Source organism: Mustela lutreola, chromosome 13, assembly GCF_030435805.1.
Source record: "Mustela lutreola isolate mMusLut2 chromosome 13, mMusLut2.pri, whole genome shotgun sequence".
NCBI classification, from domain to species: Eukaryota; Metazoa; Chordata; class Mammalia; order Carnivora; family Mustelidae; genus Mustela; species Mustela lutreola.
In genome coordinates this window covers 49,401,913-49,423,723 of record NC_081302.1, presented here as the reverse complement: position 1 = coordinate 49,423,723, position 21,811 = coordinate 49,401,913, and positions in this window count along the sequence as shown.

Sequence of the window (21,811 nt, the reverse complement as noted above, 5' to 3'; positions counted from 1 at the left end):
CGCTGCCTTCGGCTCAGGTCATGATCTCAGGGATCTGGGATCGAGCCCCGCATCGGGCTCTCTGCTCCGCAGGGAGCCTGCCTCCCCCTCTCTCTCTCTCTGCCTGCCTCTCTGCCTACTTGTGATCTCTGTCTGTCAAATAAATAAATAAATAATCTTTAAAAAAAAAAAATTGGGTGATTAGTAAGAAGTTGGAAAGAATAGGGGTAGAATATGTCATCTGTCTCCCCCTATGACATTATAGGGGGAGAAGTGCAATATATTTTTTCTACTTTCATTTCTTCATTTTCAAGAGATACAATCAATAATAGGGTATAGGGAATGCAATTTAATGTTATAATATCAACAAGAATAAATGAAAGCATGACCTAGGGGAAAGGCAGCAGACATCAAAATGCTGAGGCCTAATTTTAGCAGATCTTAAAAACAGTTGTGTAGTGGTGACTCCAAATGTTGTGTAGCTAAAAGGACATCACCAAGATGTAGAGAATAACTGCTGATCGATGGAAGTATTTCCCTTAAGAAAATAAACATTGTTGTATAATATCACTATTATCAAACAGCAAAACACAATAAAATTGCATCAATGTAAAATTTATGTAGGTAACATTGATCATATTTATTACACCTATTGTTGAAATCATTATAGCAAATATATAGATATATTATCATTTCTGTGCTGAGGCTAAATTGTGATAAATATGCCCACCATAGAATTTTATAACTGAAGGGTAATACAGAAGTGATCTTTTAACCACACTGACTTCTAAGTTTACCAACTTAGGATCACACTTTATGTCAAATATGGGGAATACAGGTGAGCTGATTAGTTAAAAAACTGATTTTTAGGTGTGCCTGGGTGGCTCAGTGGTTTAAACCTCAGCCTTTAGCTCAGGTCATGATATCAGGGTCCTGGGATTGAGCCCCGCATATCATTCTCTGCTCAGCAGGGAGCCTTCTTCCCACTCTCTCTCCGCCTGCTTGTGATCTCTCTCTCTCTGTCAAATAAATCAACTCTTTAAAAAAAATTGATTTTTAAATGAAATTTGAATATAATAGGTTTCTAATAATTGTGTCCGTAGAGAGTTTTGGAGAGCAAACTTCCTGACCATTAGAAAGTAGTTCTAGGGGCACCTGGGTGGCTCAGTGGGTTAAGCCTCTGCCTTCATCTCAGGTTATGATCTCAGGGTCCTGGGATTGAGTCCCGCATCGGGCTCTCTGCTCCACAGGGAGCCTGCTTCCTCCAATCTCTCTGCTTGCCTCTCTGCCCACTTGTGATCTCTGTCAAATAAATAAAATCTTTAAGAAAAAAAAAAGTAGTTCTATATTAATTAATTCGATGCTATTTAATTACACCTAAACATTTAAAAAAAAAAATTTAGTTCCTAATATGTAATCTGTAGTCCATGTGTAATTCAGTGTCTATGAATTAATTCTTATGTTAGAATTGAAAAACATTTCTTGAAAGGCATAAATATAAATGTCAATGATCTGTTTTTAGATACTGACAGTAAGTTTTGCTTTGTCCTGGAAAAATAAGGATATTTATGAGTAAGATCTGCATTGATCAAGACAAATAATCCTGTTACTTGTCAAATTGTTTTAATAAATTATCAAACCTTATGTTAAACACAGCTTTAAGTTAAGAAAATTTGGCCCAAGCAGTTGTGAATAGTTGTCGTGATATAATCATTGTCCGTATGTTCTTTAAATATTTGCAGACTACATAAGGATAACTCAATCTTTATTAAAAGTTTATAAAATTGAATTTCTTTCCACTTATCTCAGATAACTTTTTGAGAGTGAAAACTTTGTCATAATAGTACTTTGATCACAAAAAAGAAAATAATTTTCAACGTGTTTCAGTTATCTCCTCCTTTTAGACGTGACTTGTTTTTCATTTAATTTATTGTATAGAGTATACTTCCTTTTATTTCCTTCTCATGTATGGTGATGGTTACTCTTCATATTTTTAAAGACTTTGTTGTTCTAGGTTTATAACAAGATTGAGAGGAAAGTATAGAGATGGCCCATGCACCCCCTGCTCCCAAGCATGCATAGCTTTCCCCATTATCATCAGAATGGTACATATTTTTACCAAGAATGAGCCTACATTGACACATCAGAATCACCAAAGCCCATAGTTTATATTATAGTTCACTCTCGGTGTTGTACACTCTGCGAGTTTGGACCAATTTATAATGGTATGTATCCATCATTATGGTACCTTCTAGAATATTTTCACTGCCCTCAAAATCCTTTGTGCTTTGCCTTCTCATCTTCTCCCTTCAACACTGATAACAACTGAAACTTTGTCACTATAATTTTGTGTTTTCCAGAATGTCACATAATTGGAATCACACATATGTCTGTGGCCTTCTAAAGGTTCTGTACCCAAATTCAAATGTGTGGCAAACAACTCTTTGATACCAGCTGAGTGTCTTACAATTCAACTTAATTATGACACTGTCTACCCAGAGATAGTATCAGATTCCACAAGTTAAGGGCTAAGTCCAACAAGATTATCCTCCATTTCATATGTCAGTCAAAAGTCCAGGTTATCATTTGTGCTTCTGACTGACCCAGATACAAATCAGAAGTTCCAATCACCCAGTCCTTAGGTTTGATTATTTTGCTAGAGTGGTTCATAGAATTCAGGAAACTTAATTCACTCACTAGATTACCAATTTATTAAAAAAGACATTAAAGGGTATGAATCAATAACCAGATGAAAAGATACATAGGAGGAGGTCCCAAACAAAGGAGCTTCTGTCACCATGGAATTTGGACCTGACCTGGTGGCACTGGAATCATGTCTCACCAACCTGGAAGCTCCCTGAACTACCTTCCTTCCTTGGGGTTTTTACAGAGGCTTTATTACATAGGTGCAATGGATTAAATTATTATCCATTGGTGGTTGATTCAACCTCCAGCCCCTATCCCCTCCTTAATTCAATCAAGGGATAGAACTGAAAATTCCAGTATTCTATTCACACTCCAGTTCCCCTGGCAATCGGTCCTGTTCTAAGGTACAGTCAATTGTCCACTCATTAACATAACAAAAGGCAACTTTAATTGCTCCTGTCACTTAGGAAATTCCAAGAGTCTTAGGATCTCTGGGCCAGAAATGGGGACTAAGACCAAATATATATTTCTTATTATAAATCACAATAGCATACTTTTCAGTTGGTTTCTTTGACTTAATAATATGCATTTAAGGATTCTCCATGTCTTTTCATGGCTTGATAGTTCATTTCTTTTTAGTGCTGAATAATATTCCATTGTCTAGATGTACCACAGTTTATTCGTCTACTAAAGGACATCTTGGTTGCTTCCAAGTTTGGGCAATTATGAATGAAGTTGCTATAGATATCCATGGATTGTCGTGTAGATAAAAGTTTTCAGTTCTTTTTCGTAAATACCTTGAGTTTGATGGCTGGATTTTGCGTGTCATGAGCACACTATTAGGGCACATGCACAAGTTGTGCCTTTCCACAACGTCAGCTTTATTCAATCATAAAGTAAAGTTAAATCACAATTATAAAGCAGGTTCAGGATCCGAACTCAATGACAGTTCACCAGGTGATTAAACTTGGCTTGTTACACAGCAGGACAGAAGACAAGCCACACAACAAACAAGATAACAGAATGGTATAGGAAGTTAACAAACCAAACGTGAAGTCCATCTATGGTCCTGCAGTTGAGATAAGGCCTTGGTTGGTCCGGTCCAGGTTAGTTCATGGCACTTTTTGCTTCTGATGTTCAAGCAGTGAAGGATCTCCATTCTGTTGGGAGATCAGCTGGGCAAAACCTTCAGTAGCCATTGTCTTTTTTAAGTGGTTAGACATAGAGGGGTCAGGTCTGAAGAGTCTGACAGTTTGCTGTCAAAATCCTTCCCTTTTTAAAGGGATTTAATCAGTTTTGAGTCTCTGCAGACCTCCTCTGGTTCTGCTCATTTTCAGTTCTGGGGTGTCAGCTGACATTTTGTCTGGGTGGTATCTCCAAGCTGCAGTACCTTACTTGCTTGCATCATTGCTTGATGCAGGCTCCTGCTTGACATGAGAGACTCCATTTCGCTCTACAATGTTTTAAGAGTATGTTTAGTTTTTTAATAAGCCAGCAAACTGTCTTCCAAAGTGTCTGCACCATTTTGCATTTTCACCAGCAATGTGTGAGAGTTTCTGTTGTTCCACATCCTTACCTGTATTTGATGTGAGTATTTCAGATTTTGACTAGTCCAACAAAGTCTGGTGTGGTATCTCATAGTTACTTTAATTTGCATTTCCATGAAGAATGTTGTCATGTGCTTATTTGCCACCTGTATATCTTCTTTGGTGAAATGAGTTTTAAGATCTTTAGCCCATTTTTAAGTTGGGTTGTTTTCTTACTGTTGAGTTTTAAGTGTTCTTTCTCTATTTTGGATAACAGTCCTTTATCAGATGTGTCTTTTGCAAACTTTTCTTTTGTGGCTTGTCTTCTTCCTTTCTTGCAGAAAGAAATTTTTAATTTTAATGAAGTCTATCTTATCAATTATTTCTTCTATGGTATTGTATTCAAGAAAGCATACCCAAGTTAATATATGGAAAATCATGTTATCTTCTAGGAGTTTTATAGTTTTACATTTTATAAATCCATGATCCATTTTGAGTTAAATTTTACAAAGTGTGTAAGGTCTGTGTCTAGATTCTTTTTTTTGTTGTTTCTTTTTAACATGTCTGTGTCCAATTTTTCTAGCATCACTTGGAGGTCATCTTTGCTCCATTCTATTGCCTTTGTTCTTTATCAAAGATAAGTTGACTATATTTATATTTGGTTTGTACTGAGTCAATAGGTAAAGTTGGGAAGAACTGACACCTTGACATTATTGAGTCTTCCTATCCATGCACATGTAATAGCTCTCTATTTATTTCGTTCTTCCTGATTTATCAGTTTTATAGTTCTCCTTATACAGATATTACATGTAATTTTGTGAGACTTTTATCTAAGTCTTCCATTTTTGGAGGTTTTTATGTTAATGGTATTGTGAATTTAATTTGAAGTGTTAGTTGTTCATTGTTGATATATAGGAAAAAATTGACCTTTTTAAATTTTTATATAATTTTCCCTTTCCAATATTATGTGAAAAAGTCAACATATTAACCTAACTTAAAGGACCATCTATAACTATCTTTTACATTTTGTTATTTGCCATGAGATAAATTATTTATTGCTTTTCCACTAACGTTTCAAAATTTAGTGGTTTAAATGAGTGAAGAATTATATAATCTGTGTGTCTGCAATTGGGATTAGACTATGTTAGGGGGATCTTCTACTGATCTCGGCTAAATTCATTTGTTTACAATATGCTGACAGAAAATGACAGACAATTTAAGTGTGTGACAGTTAGCTGACCCTTGGTTGGTGAATTTGGATTACTGGACCATTATTTTTTAAGCAGAATGGACCTAGCTTATCACATGTTAGTAGCTGTAGGATTCCTAAGAAATGAGAACAAACAACTTCCGACATCACAATTGTTAATATATTAGCCAAAGCAAATCACATAACTGATCTATCCCCCCAAAAGTTTGAGGTTATTCAAAGGTATAAGGTAAGTATTTTAGGATAATTTGTAATCATATTTGCTGTCTACCACCACCATATTCTATTTCTTTGTATCTGTATTTCCTTATATGCAAAATGAAAATATTGATAATAACTTCTGTATAAGGTTTTTATGAGATTCAGTTAATCAATATGTTAAAGTACTAAGAATAAAGCCTAGCAAATGTTAAGTCCTATATATTTCTGGTTATAATTGTTGACATTGTTGCTAAATAAATATCATCAAAGGGGGAAATTTATATCTTAAGTCTGTTGGACTTACACAAATTTGGAATAAAGTTAGTGTCTGCTAGCATCTACATGGAACATAATGAGTAATCTATAAATTCTATGACTAAATTAATTTCTTAAAGTGACATCACTTCATTCAGCTATCACTTCGAATACTTCTTGAAGAGACTGGCTTCTGTTTACAAACATGTGTGTGGGGTGCCTGGGTGATTCAGTGTGTTAAGCCTCTGCCTTTGGCTCAGGTCATAATATTCAGGTCCTGGGATCGAGTCCCGCATTGGGCTGTCTGCTCAGTAGGGAGTCTGCTCCCCACCTCCCCGACTCTCTCTCTCTCTCTCTGTCAAAAAAATAAATAAAACCTTAAAAAACAAACAAACAAACACATGTGTAATTTTTCAGGCCTGACCACAGGCCATTAAGAAAGCTTTCTCTGACAGTCCTCACAAGGAAAGCTGGTCTCTCCATACCAGACTTGGTGCATAGCCACTGCATTATAGTGTCCAAAGGGAGGGGCAGTCCAGGACTCCGCCCCTTCTGGTCAGTCATGCTTTTATACTTTATTTACATTCCTATTCCCAGTGCATTTGGAGGTCTCTTGATTGAGGCCTAAAACAGAAGACTTAGTGCCTTTGCTGACATCACCTTATTGGAAGGAAGGGGCAAACCTAAAAATGCTCTACTCTGATTCAGTACTCAGCATTTTTCCTACTCTTTCCTCCCCTTACTTCTGCTAAGGTCTGTAAAACTGCAGCTGTAGAAGTCTTTTACACAGGGCAACTTGGCAGTGGAACAACCTGTACGTCTGTGCTCATCCACCTGACCCAGTGTCTGGGGGTAGGGGTGGAGGTGGGTGGGGTTACTATATCCAGTCTAGCTTCTCGTTTATATTTTCACTATAAGTGATTAAGGGCTTTATTGTTACCATAATTTTTGGTCTGTTGTTTTCACAACTCAGGAGAGGGACCTGAGCTGCCAGGTATCAGATTAACCAATTAAAACAATAAATTGGTATATTATGTATAACTAGACACTGTTATAAGTAAAAAGCAATGTCAGATCATTGTGAATTACAACTCTTCTTGAGCTTGGTCAGTAAAAGCTCCTCTAAGGAGGTAGTATTAGAAATTTATTATATATTATAAACAAATTTATTTGTTTACTTTCTGTGTCACCATTTTAATAAAAGCAGCGTGGAGATGGAGAATTTATCTCATTCTTTGTTGTATCCACAGCGTCTATGAGTGTCAGGCATCACATATATCCTCTATAAATGTTTACCCACTATATTAATGGCTGATATTTTGTATAGACAGTAATGGAATTATGTTTGTATCAGAATTACTATGAGGAAGGAGAATGTATACAGTTCAATGTGATGGTATTATTTCGGTATTGTGCCATATTGTCTTATTGCATTTGTGCCATGTGTATCTCTTCTTTGGAAAAAAAAAAAAATGTCTGTTCAGATTCTCTCATTTTTTAATTGGATGTTTTGTTTTTGTTTTTGTTTGCTATTGAGTTGTATGAGTTATTTATATATTTTGGATATTAGCCCCTTATAAGGTATATGATTTGCAAATATCTTCTCCCACTTAGTAAGCTGCCTTTTTATTTTGTTGATGATTTTCTTTGCTGTGCACAAGCTTTTTAGTATTATAAAGTCCCATTTGTTTGTTTTTGCTTTTGTTACTTTTAGTGTCAGACTCAAAAAATCATTAAGACCTATCCATGCTAAGGAGCTTATTGCCTAGGTTTTTCTTCTAGGAGTTTTATGGTTTCAAGTTTTATTCAAGTCCTTTAGGCAAATTTTAAATAAATAAATTAAAAAAAAAACAGACTTCACTAATGGTGCTATTTATTATTTGAATAATGGATGAAAAATCCCTCTCTCTTAAACAAACAAATGTAAATGGTTAATTTCCTAGCAGCGTTTGTATCTGTGTGCGTGCATGCACACACATGTGTGTCTATGTATACTTTGAAAAATTTTGGAGGGAGGGTCAGAGGATTTGGGACAGAAAAGACCAAAAGAAGTATTTCATTTTTAGCATTCTAAGACCTTTGTGAAAGTCTCTTTGTTTTAATACAATCCCATGCTTACCTGAAGTGTGTTGAACTCAAGGGTTTAAAAGGATCATAAAAATTCATTTCTTTGTGCTTTTTCTTACTTAATTATAAACCCTGAGATAATACTTGTCATATATATATATGTTCATATATATATATATATATACACATATACACATATAATATATTAAATAAATATATTTATATTATACATACTATATTCTCTATTCACACCCATTCCATATTGTTTGTTCATACATTTTTTCCTATCCATTTAATCTCTATCTTCTGGTACATCAGCAGCAGGGAGCTTTCATTTGTTATTTGTTTAAATCTCAAATCTTCTGAAACATCATGTTTAATGGCATTAATTTCAGCTTCAGTTAGCAAGTTTCCTTTCATGATGGCTTGTCTCCAACCTGTTATATTTTTTTTCATTTATTTAATCTAGTTGTCAAGTCAGGATATTTGTTGATAAATTGCTAGAATATTTTCTGTCTCTGCATGATTGTAATATTTTCTGATTGAATACCTCCTCTAAAACAGCACTTACTATAATCTTATGCTTAAAAATTCCAATTACTAGGACATTTTAGGTATAAAATTCTGATAATTGGGTTTCTAGCATCTGCCAAAATAATTTAACCACTTATATTAAAATGTCTTCAGTGTTTGAATTGTTTGTAATACATTTATTTTTGAAACTTTGAGTAATTGGGTAAGTAATGACCCCCATTCTTAGATTTATTTGACTCTTCTGAAAGCTACATCAACCTAGCCTATGGCTCTCTCTACTTTTTATTGTTATTTGAATTACTCTTGTATAGAATTCTCAGATCACCTGCCTACATAGGCAAGATAGAATGTAATAATATATAGTTTTGGAAAGTTTATTAGCATGTAGTACCTGAATACTATATATACTTAAAATGCACTAATCACTTTTATTTAGTCACAGGCTTCTAGGTAATTTCAATATGTATGTTACTTTAAAACACATACACTGGGGCACCTGGGTGGCTCAGTGGGTTAAACTTCTGTCTTCAGCTCAGGTCATGATCTCAGGGTCATGGGATCTAGCCCCACATTGGACTCTGCTCAGCAGGGAGCCTGCTTCCTCCTTTCTCTCTCTCCCTGCCTACTTGTGATCTCTCTCTCTGTCAAATAAATAAATAAATAAAATCTTTAAAAAAATAAAACATATACACTACCAAAAATTAGACTCATATTCCTAATACATATATACATAAGGTGCATGTATGCATATACCTGTAAATATACAAATATATAAATCAGCATACATTTATGCCAAATGCAAGATGATAGACACAAAATTGTGCATTCTACTTATATTTCTATAAAACACAAACTAAACTACACTGACAACATTAGATCTGTTTATCTGAGATCAGATATTGAAGGAGGAACAGATTGCCAACAAGTGCAAAGAAGTTTTAAAAGGAATGAACATGATCTTTAATGTCATTGCAGTAAAATTCATGAATGTGGATAACCATTTAAATTCAAGTTATACATTTTAAATTATTATTGTGCTTTATTCTCAATATAGGTACACTATTCCTCAATATATTTCATAATGATACAACTTGATGAATACAACTTGATTTATTTTAGAAGAAATATACATTCTAAATAAACCTTAAAGTTCCATTTTATCAATTCCACTAACTTCTAGTATAAGCAGAAGTCATATCTTTGGATAATAGTCTCCTTACTGTTATCACTCCTTCTCTTTATTAAATATTTTTCAGACAAAGTCAGAATAATCTTATGAATTGATGATGCCTATTTTATTTTTAAAATATGGAAAGTCTCTTCTGTGCATTCAGGGTAAGTTCCCAAGTCCTTATTGAGGCCTGAAGGACCATGAATTTTCTGGCAAGCACAGACCTTACCAGCTACAATTGTGTAATCTATTCCAAGCCATATAGTCATCATTTAATGTTATTCAAACATACCAAATGCTTCTCCATTCAGTAACTATGTTTAAATGTCATAGTTTGACCTGTGATTCCTTCTCTGCTCAGAAATTATTTTAATGGTTCATTGGATATCACCCTGGATTGGTTTGAACCACATTCTCTAGTTATATAATCTCATGAATCTGTGGACTTTTTGACTATTTAGTATTTACCATACTGGATACTTATTAAACTTTGAAGTGTCATCTGTTTTTTTTAATTGCATATATCTTTATTTTTTATTTTTGACTATTTAGTATTTACCATACTGGATATTTATTGAACCTTTGAAGTGTCATCTGTTTTTTTAAATTGCATATATCTTTATTTTTTATTTATTGAGATATAATTGACATGTAATACTGTATACGTTTAAGATGTATAATATGATTTGACACACATATATATTACAGAATTATTACCACAATGTTAGTTGACATTTCTAGCCCCTTGCCATTTTTGTGTGTGTGTGGTGAGAATATTTAGGATAAACTCTACTAGAAACTTTCAGTATTGTTAACTGGAGTACCATGCTGTACATTTAAATTCCCAGAACATACTCATTTTTGTAACTGGTAGTATGTGCTACATTTCCCATTTCTCTCACCCTTAGTCTCTAACAACCCCCATTCTACTCTCTGTTTCTGTGAGTTAAGCTTTTTCAGATTTCACATGTAAGTGAGACCATACAATATTTTTTCTTCAACTTATTTCACTTGTCATAATGCCTTCATGGTCCATCCATGTTGGTACAAATGGCAAGATTTTCTTCTTTCTATGGCTAAATAATATGTGTGTGTGTGTGTGTGTGAGAGAGAGAGAGAGAGAGAGAGAGAGAAAGAGAGAGGGAGGGAGAGAGAGAGATTTCTGTTATCTATTATCCATAAGGGACACTGAGGTTATTTCCATGTCTTTGTTATTGTCATTTATGGAACAGTAAACAAGGAAGTGAAGACATTGATTTGAGATGATGATTCTGTTTCTTTCAGATATATACTCAGAAGTGGGATTGCTGGGTAATATGGTATTCTATTTTTAAATTTTTCAGGAACCTTAATACTTGCTCCCATAGTGGCTGTAACAATTTACACACCTGTCAAATATATGTAAGTGTTGCCTTTGTCACATTCTTACCAACATTTGTTATGTCTTGCCTTTTTTATAATAGCCGTTCTAATAGATGTGAGGTAGTATCTCATGGTTTTGGTTTGCATTTCCTGTCATTTATAAAGTTATTTATGCAATTAAAATGTACAATGACTTGGACAACCAAACATATATTTATTTATTTATTTATTTATTTTTAAAGATTTTATTTATTTATTTGACAGAGAGAGATCACAAGTAGGCAGAGAGGCAGGCAGAGAGAGAGAGAGGAGGAAGCAGGCTCCGAGCAGAGAGCCCGATGCGGGACTCGATCCCAGGACCCTGAGATCATGACCTGAGCCGAAGGCAGCGGCTTAACCCACTGAGCCACCCAGGCACCCCAAACATATATTTAGACATCATTGGGAGGTCTTGCTCAACCTTATTCTAAGTGGCTCTTTAAGTGATAAGAAAAGTAATAGTTGAAACAGAATAAAGAGGGAATATCTATGAACTTTTTTCTTCCCTTAGTAAGCTAGAATAAAATGACGACTGGGAGTGGAAAGAAGCAGCTAATACAGAACATAATTATTCTTAATCACAGTTTTACTCTACCTATTGCATGTTTTCATTCTAGGGGAAGGAAATCTTACTGTAAGATGCCCTGTTCACTAGGGAGGTAAAAGATCACATTAATAGATCAGTATTCTGTTTCAGTATACTAAATCAAAAAATATGAGTTTGAAATCAAGACTACCTGACAGGTGATTACTTCTTCATAAAAGTTTATTTTATATGAGTCGATAATTTGGGTTATAAAAAAGTTCTGTCCATCTGAACATTCACATATTAAATCATAGCTCAGTATAAAATTTTATTACAAATGTTTTTCTCAGTAACAAGTTTGGTGGGTTTTTTAACTTCCACCTTTATAAAATATTCATTGGTTAAGGGAATCTTGACTAATCACCCTCAAAACCAATGGTGCATATTTAATATGTCATCTTACCATGTAATATTTTAGACTTTTAAAGTGAAGTCAGTGTTATTCAACATACATGTATGTTTGTGAGAAGCAGGAAAAATTTCATGTTTCTTTAATAATTATTTAAATTATTGTACTATGTGGAAACACTATTTAATGTTATAATTAAACATATTTTACATTGGATGATATATATTTTTCAGGTATAATGATGTTATTTACCAAAAAAACCCACCAATGTTAATTACCAAATACATACTTCTGGAAAGAAAGAACTCATTTACACTTTCCTTAATTAAGTCGTGATGTAGAATGCATCTGACTTAATATTCTCTTTGTTTCAGTATATTAGACTTTATTAGGAGCATCTTACTAATAAAGCTTCACAGTAAGTATTTTAGGAATGAAGCAATAACCCAAACAAATATAATTAGAAGACATTAATGAAGAATACAGGGAACAAAAAGAACATATTAAGAAATAGGTAAGATTTCCAAATGAAAGTGACAGTTAAGCTGAGTTTTTAAATATTTAAGATTTGGCAGGCAGAAATGAGGAGAGAACATTGTAAGTGACATGATATGAAAAAAGTAAACTGAAAAAATTCAGAGTACAGAAAAAATATCAAGATGATTTAATTTGTAAAATGCTTTAATTGCAAAACTATGTGTTATAAGATATATAAATATATCTATATATTACCATGTTAGATATGCCAAATATTTATGTATAAAGTATACTACAGTGATATAAATAAGATATAACTATGCCAAAATTTTACACATATATAAATTTTTGGCATAATTATATCTTATTTATATCACTGTAGTATACTTTATACATAAATATTTGACATATCTAACATGGTAATATATAGATATATTTTATAGCTAAATCCATTTTTAACTGTTTCTTTTTTTTAACTGTTTCTTATATTAATTTATTTGTAAACTAAAATTTATAAATATGGTAATAGATGTGAGTATGGGTTGTGGGCAGATCTATGTATAAATGATATGGCCAACACTTTCCCTGCCCTCATTAGGTTGAACCCAATGTACTCTAGACTCAGGAGCACTAATACTCTGCACCTTTGCTTCTCCCAATTTTATTGCAAAATGTTGAATATTTACTTTCACCTAAGCTAATAGATGTAAGCCCTCATGTTCTCAAGTTTTCCTTATCCCCAGTTTAAAAAAAAAAAATCTGAAATACAGTTACTTTTTTTTTTTTTTAACATGGCAAGTACATGATTATAAAGCTCTTAGTAAGAGAAATTATTGTCAGGATAACAAGAGAAGTTTGAATGATATTCAGTAAGTCCATCACTTCCACTTAACAAAAGTGGGGTGACAGTCATTACCAGAGAAACTGACAGGTTACTATGTAAAAGATAGTAACATTCTACCTTACCAACCAGTAGGTATGCTGAAATTCATGCAAAAATATACTTAGGAAAAAGAACAATTCTTATTCATGATTACTTTTCTAGTTACATGCTGAATATAAAATGATGGTTAATTTTCTGTACATTAGAGCATGGGAATATGTCTGTATTTAGTAAATTCCTAAAAATCCTCTGATCATAATGTAACTCAAATTTAAAACATTGGTTCATATTATATTTAATATAAAAATATATATGCAATAAAAGAAATTTACTACATTAAATCATTTATATAGGCAAAGAAGTGAACTTCTTCATTAGTTTCTTAAATTTGAATAGGAGTGTATGAGTCTAGATTTAATTTCCAATTAAAATAAAATTGAACTTTCAATTTTGGTAATTTCAGAAATAAGAAAAGGATCTAATAACATCACCCAATGAGTTGTTAATATGACACTGAAAAAATATTTTACCCTATGGGTTTTTTATTGTTGTTGTTGTTCATGGTACTTATTTCGAATAGTTATTATAGAAAAACATAGAATGTGTTTTTATGAAGTTTTTATTCTAAAACTTTAAAAAAGAGTCAAAGTTTACGTGAATAAAATTGTGTAGCATGTCCTTTCCTTGAACGTCTTAAAAAATGAAAACCTAAAGTAGCCCCATAACATGTTTTCTAAACATGGCTCTGTTGGGGAGCAGTTTATTAGCATCCTATTGGTGCTGCAAAGAATTTTGTAGCTTTCAAACAATGAAAATTGTTTGGAAAACAAAACAAAACAAAACAAAAAAGCAAACAAACAAAACAGACCTGAGATGAGAAATCCGAAATTGGGTTCGATGGACTAATAAGTTACTGGCAGGGCTATATTCATTCTGGAGACTCTAAGGGAGAATCTATTTTCTTACTTTTTCCAGCTTCTAGAAGATGCTGACATCCTTTGATTCATGGCCCTTCTTGATTCCACACCAAATATGGAGAGTCTAGTCTTAAGATGCATCACTCTAACACTAAATCTCCTTCCTCCCTGGCTCACTTAGGAGAGACCTTGTGATTACACTAGGCCCATCCAGATAACCCAGGATATGCTCCCATTTCCAATCAATTTAATCATAGCTGCAGAGTGGCTTTTCCCATGTCTTGTAACTTATTCACAGGCTCCATAAAGATTAAGGTGTGGACATTTAATGGTGGGAAGGGGATGTAATTTATCTATTGTAGTAGCCCTGAACATCTAGTATATAGTTTAAGAAAGAGAATAGTAAACATCCTTAGAGTATTCCCAGTTAAACATCTGACATTCCTAGACCATATTCTCAATATTTACTTTTTTTATCAGTTCCATGACTTTTCTTTATAATTTGCCACATATCTATATATCTATAAATACCACTTAATTTTGAATATTGTTAAAAAATAACATCAATATGCATATTTAGTTTATTAAAGCTTATTATTTTCATATGTCCAACATCTAAAACAGACCCCTAATATTTAATGCTTTTCCTTTTTCTTAATGAAAATAATGCAGTATTCTGAAACCATTTTAGTGTACATACAAATGTATTTCTATTTTGAAATGTCATAGGAACAGATTGTTCTTAGTTGAGAAAAAAATATCTTTAGCTGTTCTTCTAAGATTTCAATTCAAATTTTTTCCCACATGTCTGTATCATAGGAGTCTAGATCACTCATCCACATACAAATTTATTCCCAATTCTGTGTATTTATGTGGTCAAAATGGGAAAGTGAAACAAAAGTTATGGTGAATTAGGTTAGATTTTATGACTAAATATTTTATGTATTATATAGGTATTAAATAGTGTATAAAATGGAAGAATATCATCAAATTGGTATTTTGAGCAGTTCATATTGCTCATATGGGGTATACAAATATACACAATTTTTTGTCTTTTAAAGAAATGAAGAATGCAGAGTACCCGGGCTGAGTTTGTTGGGCTTCTATCAAAATTAGTTTGTAAAAACTGGCCATAATGGAAGGGTAATTTTTCAAATGGACTTTTCTCTTCAGAATATGAATTTCTCCCTCTTCATTTTTCCCTTCTCCTAATGTCCTCCATGCTATCCCTTATGTTCCACAAACAAGTGAAACCTTATGATAATTGACTTTCTCTATTTGACTTCTTTCGCTTAGCATAATCTCTTCCACATTGATGCAAAAGTTGGGTATTCATCCTTTCTGATGGCTGATTAATACTACATTGTGTATATGGCCCACATCTTCTTTACCCATTCATCTGTTGAAGGTCATCTTGGCTCTTTCTACATTTTGGCTATTGTGGACATTGCTGCTATGAACATTGGGGTGAATATGGCTCTTGTTTTCACTGCCTCTATATCTTTGGGGTAAATACCCAGTAGTGTAGTTGTTGGGTCATAGGTTTCTTTCCAAAGTTAGATGGACTCCAACAACATAGTAACAGAAGCTAAAGGTCTTTCTGTATTAGTTTGTTAGTGGAATTTCAGCCAAATGTTCAGAGAGCATGTGGAAAATCATAGAAGACAACATGTAGTTGTTACATTAGATAATTTGCAGTCAGTGTTTAGTTTACCTTGCATTTACCTTCTTCCATTGATGGATTTCCAAACATTTATCTCCTATAAACAATACTGTAAGAATCCACCTCATATGTGTCTTAAGTCCATGTGCAAAGTTTTGTAATGTACATAGGTAAAAGAAGTATCACAGTGTATATGCCTATATATGGAATTTTGTTTTATATTCTGTAATATTCTAGAGACTTGAAATAATATACTACAAGGGGAAGTGACATATAGGAGCTCTGGAGTGATGGAGCCCAGTCAATTCTTCCTGAGATGTTACTCATGCTTTCAAGTAGCACAGTGTTTGTCATATTTCCTCTTCATTACATAGGACCCATTTATAGTTGACAGCATCTCATTCATTGCTGTTCACCATTTGGTGACAGATATTAGCTGTCAATTGTGAAAGAAACGTGGGTTTCTTATAAAACCTTCAGCATCATACAGATAGGGGAATGGTAAGATAGGTCAATAAATAAATGGTGCAAGATAACAAATGACAGTACAGGACTTTGGCTTTATTATGTGTAAAAATAAACTGATTATAGAATTCTGTGTTAGATTAAATGTGGCAACAGAATGTTTAGTACTCTTGCCGTTAAGAGTGAAGCCCATTTTTCTGTACTCTCACCTGACCTTGCAGCTTGGGGTGCATCAGCAATGATAATGTAGTGAGACTTCTGAGACTCATTCTAGGAGACCTTGCAGCTCTGCTTTCACATTCTTGGAACAGGTGATGGAGAAGACTGGGTTGAAAGACTGTGTGGAGGAAGCCCACCCCAGCCTAGCCTAGCCTAGCCCAACCTAGCCACCAGATAGTCTCAAGTACATCAGAAAGCTCCGGCAAGACTAGCTGAAGAATTGTTCAGGCACCCCACAGAATTAGAAGAAATAATAAATCATCATTTGAAGCCATTAAATTGTGGGGTGCTTTGCTACATAGCCATGAATAATAAAATTCTTTCCCTTAGTATTATAGAAATCAAAGGAAATGTTTATCTGGTAATTTCAGATAAACAAAAGAGACTTTACCAGTCTTTTTACTAACAATTAACTCTTTTTTTTGTTTGTTTTGATTTGTTTTGTTTTTTCTCTATAACCCAGCCTCCTTTCCATAGCCTCCTTCCCACAATTAATGGCCAGTTTATTTCTTCCCCTTTTTTTTTTAATGGCCAGATTTCAAAGAATTATATTACTTGTATTGCTAGTAAGCATTGATGGCCATTGTTGTATAAATGATATTTATGAATAATAGCAATTTCCTTCATTTTACCTTTTAAACCATAAATCATAAATATTATTTTGAAAATTACTAATTTGTATTACTTTACATATATTCAGATAATCCAAATGTCTTAATGCATTTGCTTTTTAAAATCAGAATTTAGTTCCACTTTGGAGCAATTAAACCACATGCAGCTGTCACATTGAAATGTTGTCACTACAAACAATCCCTGCCTTTGTCCTGCTGGCCTTCGATACGATTTACCCTATGTGATGCTTTTCTAACAGACATCAAAATACCAATGGAACTACTACATATTTAAGTCCCTTTGATGCAGCCACACTGCTAAACTTGGTATATTCAGCAAATGGCATCCACAGCAGCTGACATTTAAGCACACTGTAATATGCATAAATGAACAGGGCCCTCCTGGGTTGATGATAGCAGAAGTTCCACTTGTGGCTGAGTTTTGGAAATCAGAATTATAAAATAATTGTAACCCAGCTCAGACATTTTCACATAGTCTCTTCAGAGCTCGGTCTATTCAAGAGGCACTATACAAAAGGTCTATCACTTCTATGCTAATGAAATGGGAAGACTGTTCCCTTTTTTTTTTTTTTTTAAATCCAATGAGTAAAAATCCATTGCGCTCTGGAAAAATTGTTTGGTTATTAAAAGTTTCTTATTTTTGTAATTCATCCAAGTGGTTTAAATCTTGCAGCAGTAGAATAGTTCTGTGGCTTGAAACAAGAGTGAGCCCTACCTGGGATTCTCAGGCTAAATGAAAGTCCAGATTTGGCACAGTGATTTGTAACCATAAGATTAGAAATGTTACCTAAGCCTGTCATCGGCCACTGCTTAAGAGAGGTATCAAACATTGGAGTTCATCACGATTATAATAATTAGAAGAATGACTGCATTTGATTTACTCTTTTCTATTTCATAGGGATAGTAAGATTTAAATATCTTATCAAATGTTACATGGCTTAAAAACACAGAATTTAAGTACATTTTGATACTCAAGGTAGGATTTAAGTTAATGACATTGACCCTGACATTTAATATAGGAGAGACTGTTGTGTGTTGCATTTATGGTTCATTTATAGTTGAAAAAAATTAACTTTTGGAAGAATTTTCTTCTTACAGATCAAGTTAGCTTGCCACACATTACCTCCTCAGTTTCTTGGCCAGAATGGAAATGATGTTTGCTCCTAGAGGTAAAGTCTCAAAATCTTTACCTAAGAGTTTATTCTGTCATTCCCTCTGCCAATATGATTCTTATCTTAGAAGGGCATTAAGGAATTCACTTTCTTGTTTTGCTGACCTAAACTTAAACTTATACCCTTCTGTTTTAACCCCAAACTAAGTATACAGTAAGTATACCCTAGTAGTGGAACTTGAGGTCAGTTCGCAATAGGATATTTTTTCCCAATTTTATTCTATTCTAAAGCACATGATCTGGCAACCTCTCTGCTAATCCATTCTCTTAGACTATGCCTTGGCTTGGCTTGCCTATTTCCAACCAGGAATTGACATTCTATCCTTGGAGCTCATTCTCATAGAAATTTTAGCAAACTGATGGATATTCTTAAGCTCAATCATTAAAACTATTCTGTTCATTGTTTTCTGGTCCTATATTATTCTACTGTACTCTGATAATTTCTATAAACATAGATTTTTCCTAGTAGGTTATAATAAACTGCCTTACACTCTCATCAATTGTTTATCTCCTTTATTTACCCAGTATTATCCTGTATGTGTGTGTATATATTTATACACAGTGATAGTACATATACATACACATGCATATGTATATTACTATATGTAATGCAGTATATGTGTTGATAGCAGTAAGTAACAATATAAGGAGTTTTTACTTTATGTCATGCAACATTCTGAACAATATCATGTCAATTCATAATGTAAGTATTTCACACATTTCATATATGAAGAAACTAAAGCACAAAAGCATGTGGCATTTAAATCACCTTATTGATTTTATGCAGCTAGTAAATGACAAAATAGGAACCCAACTCATGAAAAGTGAACTGCCCAAAGGGAAGATTTTATTATATATATATATATACATTCTAAGAAAAATTTAGAATCCTTAAAACCATACATTGGAAGATGGTGCTCTCTGGGCTTGTCCTAGGAGATAAGATTTTGCCTTTGTTAACAAGTTTCCCTGACAGTGCCTCAAGGGAATGCAGTTGCTCTCCCTCATCACACTACATTTCTTCCTTCAGTCAGGTCTTAGCCAGCAAGTTGGAAGAGAAGATTGCTATCGGCAGCACTGAGGATTGCCTCTAGCCTAACTACCAGGCTTCTTGGAAATGGGAATACATTAAGGCACTTCACATATCCTCTACCTTTCAGGGAAGTTTTCAGACTAGGTGCAAATTCAGGAAAGTTTGGGGCTAAACTCCCAGTGTCAGCTGACATTGATCAATGTCCATCATATACAACACTACAATATTAAGAACATGCGGAGTTATTGTGGCTTCTGAAATAAGTTTCTCTAATACGATTCTATTTTGAAAATGACCTAAGCAAATTTTATCTAAAAATTTATAGTTCTAGGGACACCTGGGTGGCTCAGTTGGTTGAGCAGCTACCTTCGGCTCAGGTCATGGTCCCAGTGTGCTGGGATCGAGTCCCACCTTGCGCTCCTTGCTCAGCAGGGAGCCTGCTTCTGCCTCTGCCTGCCTCTCTGCCTGTGCTCAGTCTCTCTGACAAATAAATAAATGAAATCTTAAAAAAATTTATAGTTCTATAAGTTTGTATGATTATTCTACTTTTAACTATCTTTATATATTATCATAATTTTTCTAATATCAGCCCCAAACTCCTTTTAATATCTTATTCTCCAATTCTACTCTATCTTCCACTTTGAGAAATAATTATTTTTCTTTTATTCTCATACAAGACAAAAGAATATGCTTTTAATTCTGGGACAATTGTGCTATTTCATATGTCCTTTTTGTTTTTCCCATGTTTTCCTTTGGTGAGGTGCTGATGAGTCATTAACTAATATGAATACTGATAACCATTCAGTGTTATTCCACTGAAATTAAAACTTCTACATACCATGTTTATGTCCTTCCATTGGGTATTCTTATAAAATTTGATTTTATGGTTCATATTTTCATACAAATTAATTTTATAAAGGCAACTAAACTTCAGATGCAGTTGTAACAACCCTAGTTTATATGTGCCTATAAATACTATATATTTAGAATATTATACTCAAATTATCACTTATTTCTGAGTTTCTCAAAAGCCTTTTATTTGAGATAATATATAGCATTTTGGGCAGAAAATTCTATGAATTAATACCCAGAATGGTTCGATTTGATTTTTTTTCTCCAAATAACTATAAGATCATTTACTTTTTCGATGTAATATGATGCAAATCTGAACTCTTAGTGTTATACAATAAAAGGTTAATATGAGAAGCACAAGGGATAATAGTTTGATTAGTCATATTCCATCCTTTGGAATGAATACCTACACAAACACATGCGTGCGCGCGCACGCACACACACACACACACACACACACACACACACACACATTTTAAGGGTCCAGGATAGCAAGGAGAGGTCTAAATGCCACTGGACTAAGAGATGATAATATAACATAAGTAGAAGTGTACCCGAGGGGCAATAAAAAATGTTACAAAGTATGTATAAGATTTCATTTTATAATCAATATTAACCTAAGGAAAGGAGATTTCTTACTAAGAAGTTGAACCCAGAAAGGCAGTTTTGCTTGTGGAAATATAAAGAATATGTGTTGGTAAATGTGGAAGGAGGGTAAATTCTCAGGAGATGATCTAAGGGAGGTATCAAGGGCCAATGGATTATACTTTATCTTGAGGCTAACTAGATACCTGGTCAGAAAGTTCTGTTCAAGGGACCAACATAACTCATCTGTCAGATTTACAACTTAGAAGAACACAGTGACATATATATGAAGGGTTGAGTAAGGTTAAGTAGGGGAGTGGGAAAAAGAAATTATAGTAGGAAATCCCATTAAAATTACTGTATAATTTTTATAAGTAATGGAAAAATGATGCAAGTATTTAGTAGTTGATATCAATAGATACTAACGTCTTATTTAATATGTGTGTGTGCATATCTGTGCATGAGAAAGGGAGGAAAGATGCCAAAGAAGATTTGAGTTCTGGCACCCAAAGGTTAGAGGCCTGTAAGCCTGAAATACATAATTTGGTTACAGAAAACCTAGACAAAGCCTATATCCAATCTTGTTCTTATCTCAGCACATATTTTGAAGCTGCTGGGAAGAAGGCATGATCAGTAATCGCAGAGGGTTGCCGGGGGGAGGGGGTTGGGGAGAAGGGGGTGGGATTATGGACATTGGGGAGGGTATGTGATTTGGTGAGTGCTGTGAAGTGTGTAAACCTGGTGATTCACAGACCTGGGGATAAAAATATATGTATATAAAAAATATATGTTTATAAAAAATAAAAAATTAAAAAAAAAAAAAAAAAAAAAAAAAAAAGACTCAGTGCAATTTTCTAAGTCTGTTTTGCATTCTCTTGAGTTATTTATTTTAATTGACATTGTAAAAGAAACACTTAAGCCAGCTTTAATATTTCCTTGGCCTAAGTTTCTGGTTTCAGACTAGAAAGGGTTGAGTAAGGTTAAGTAGG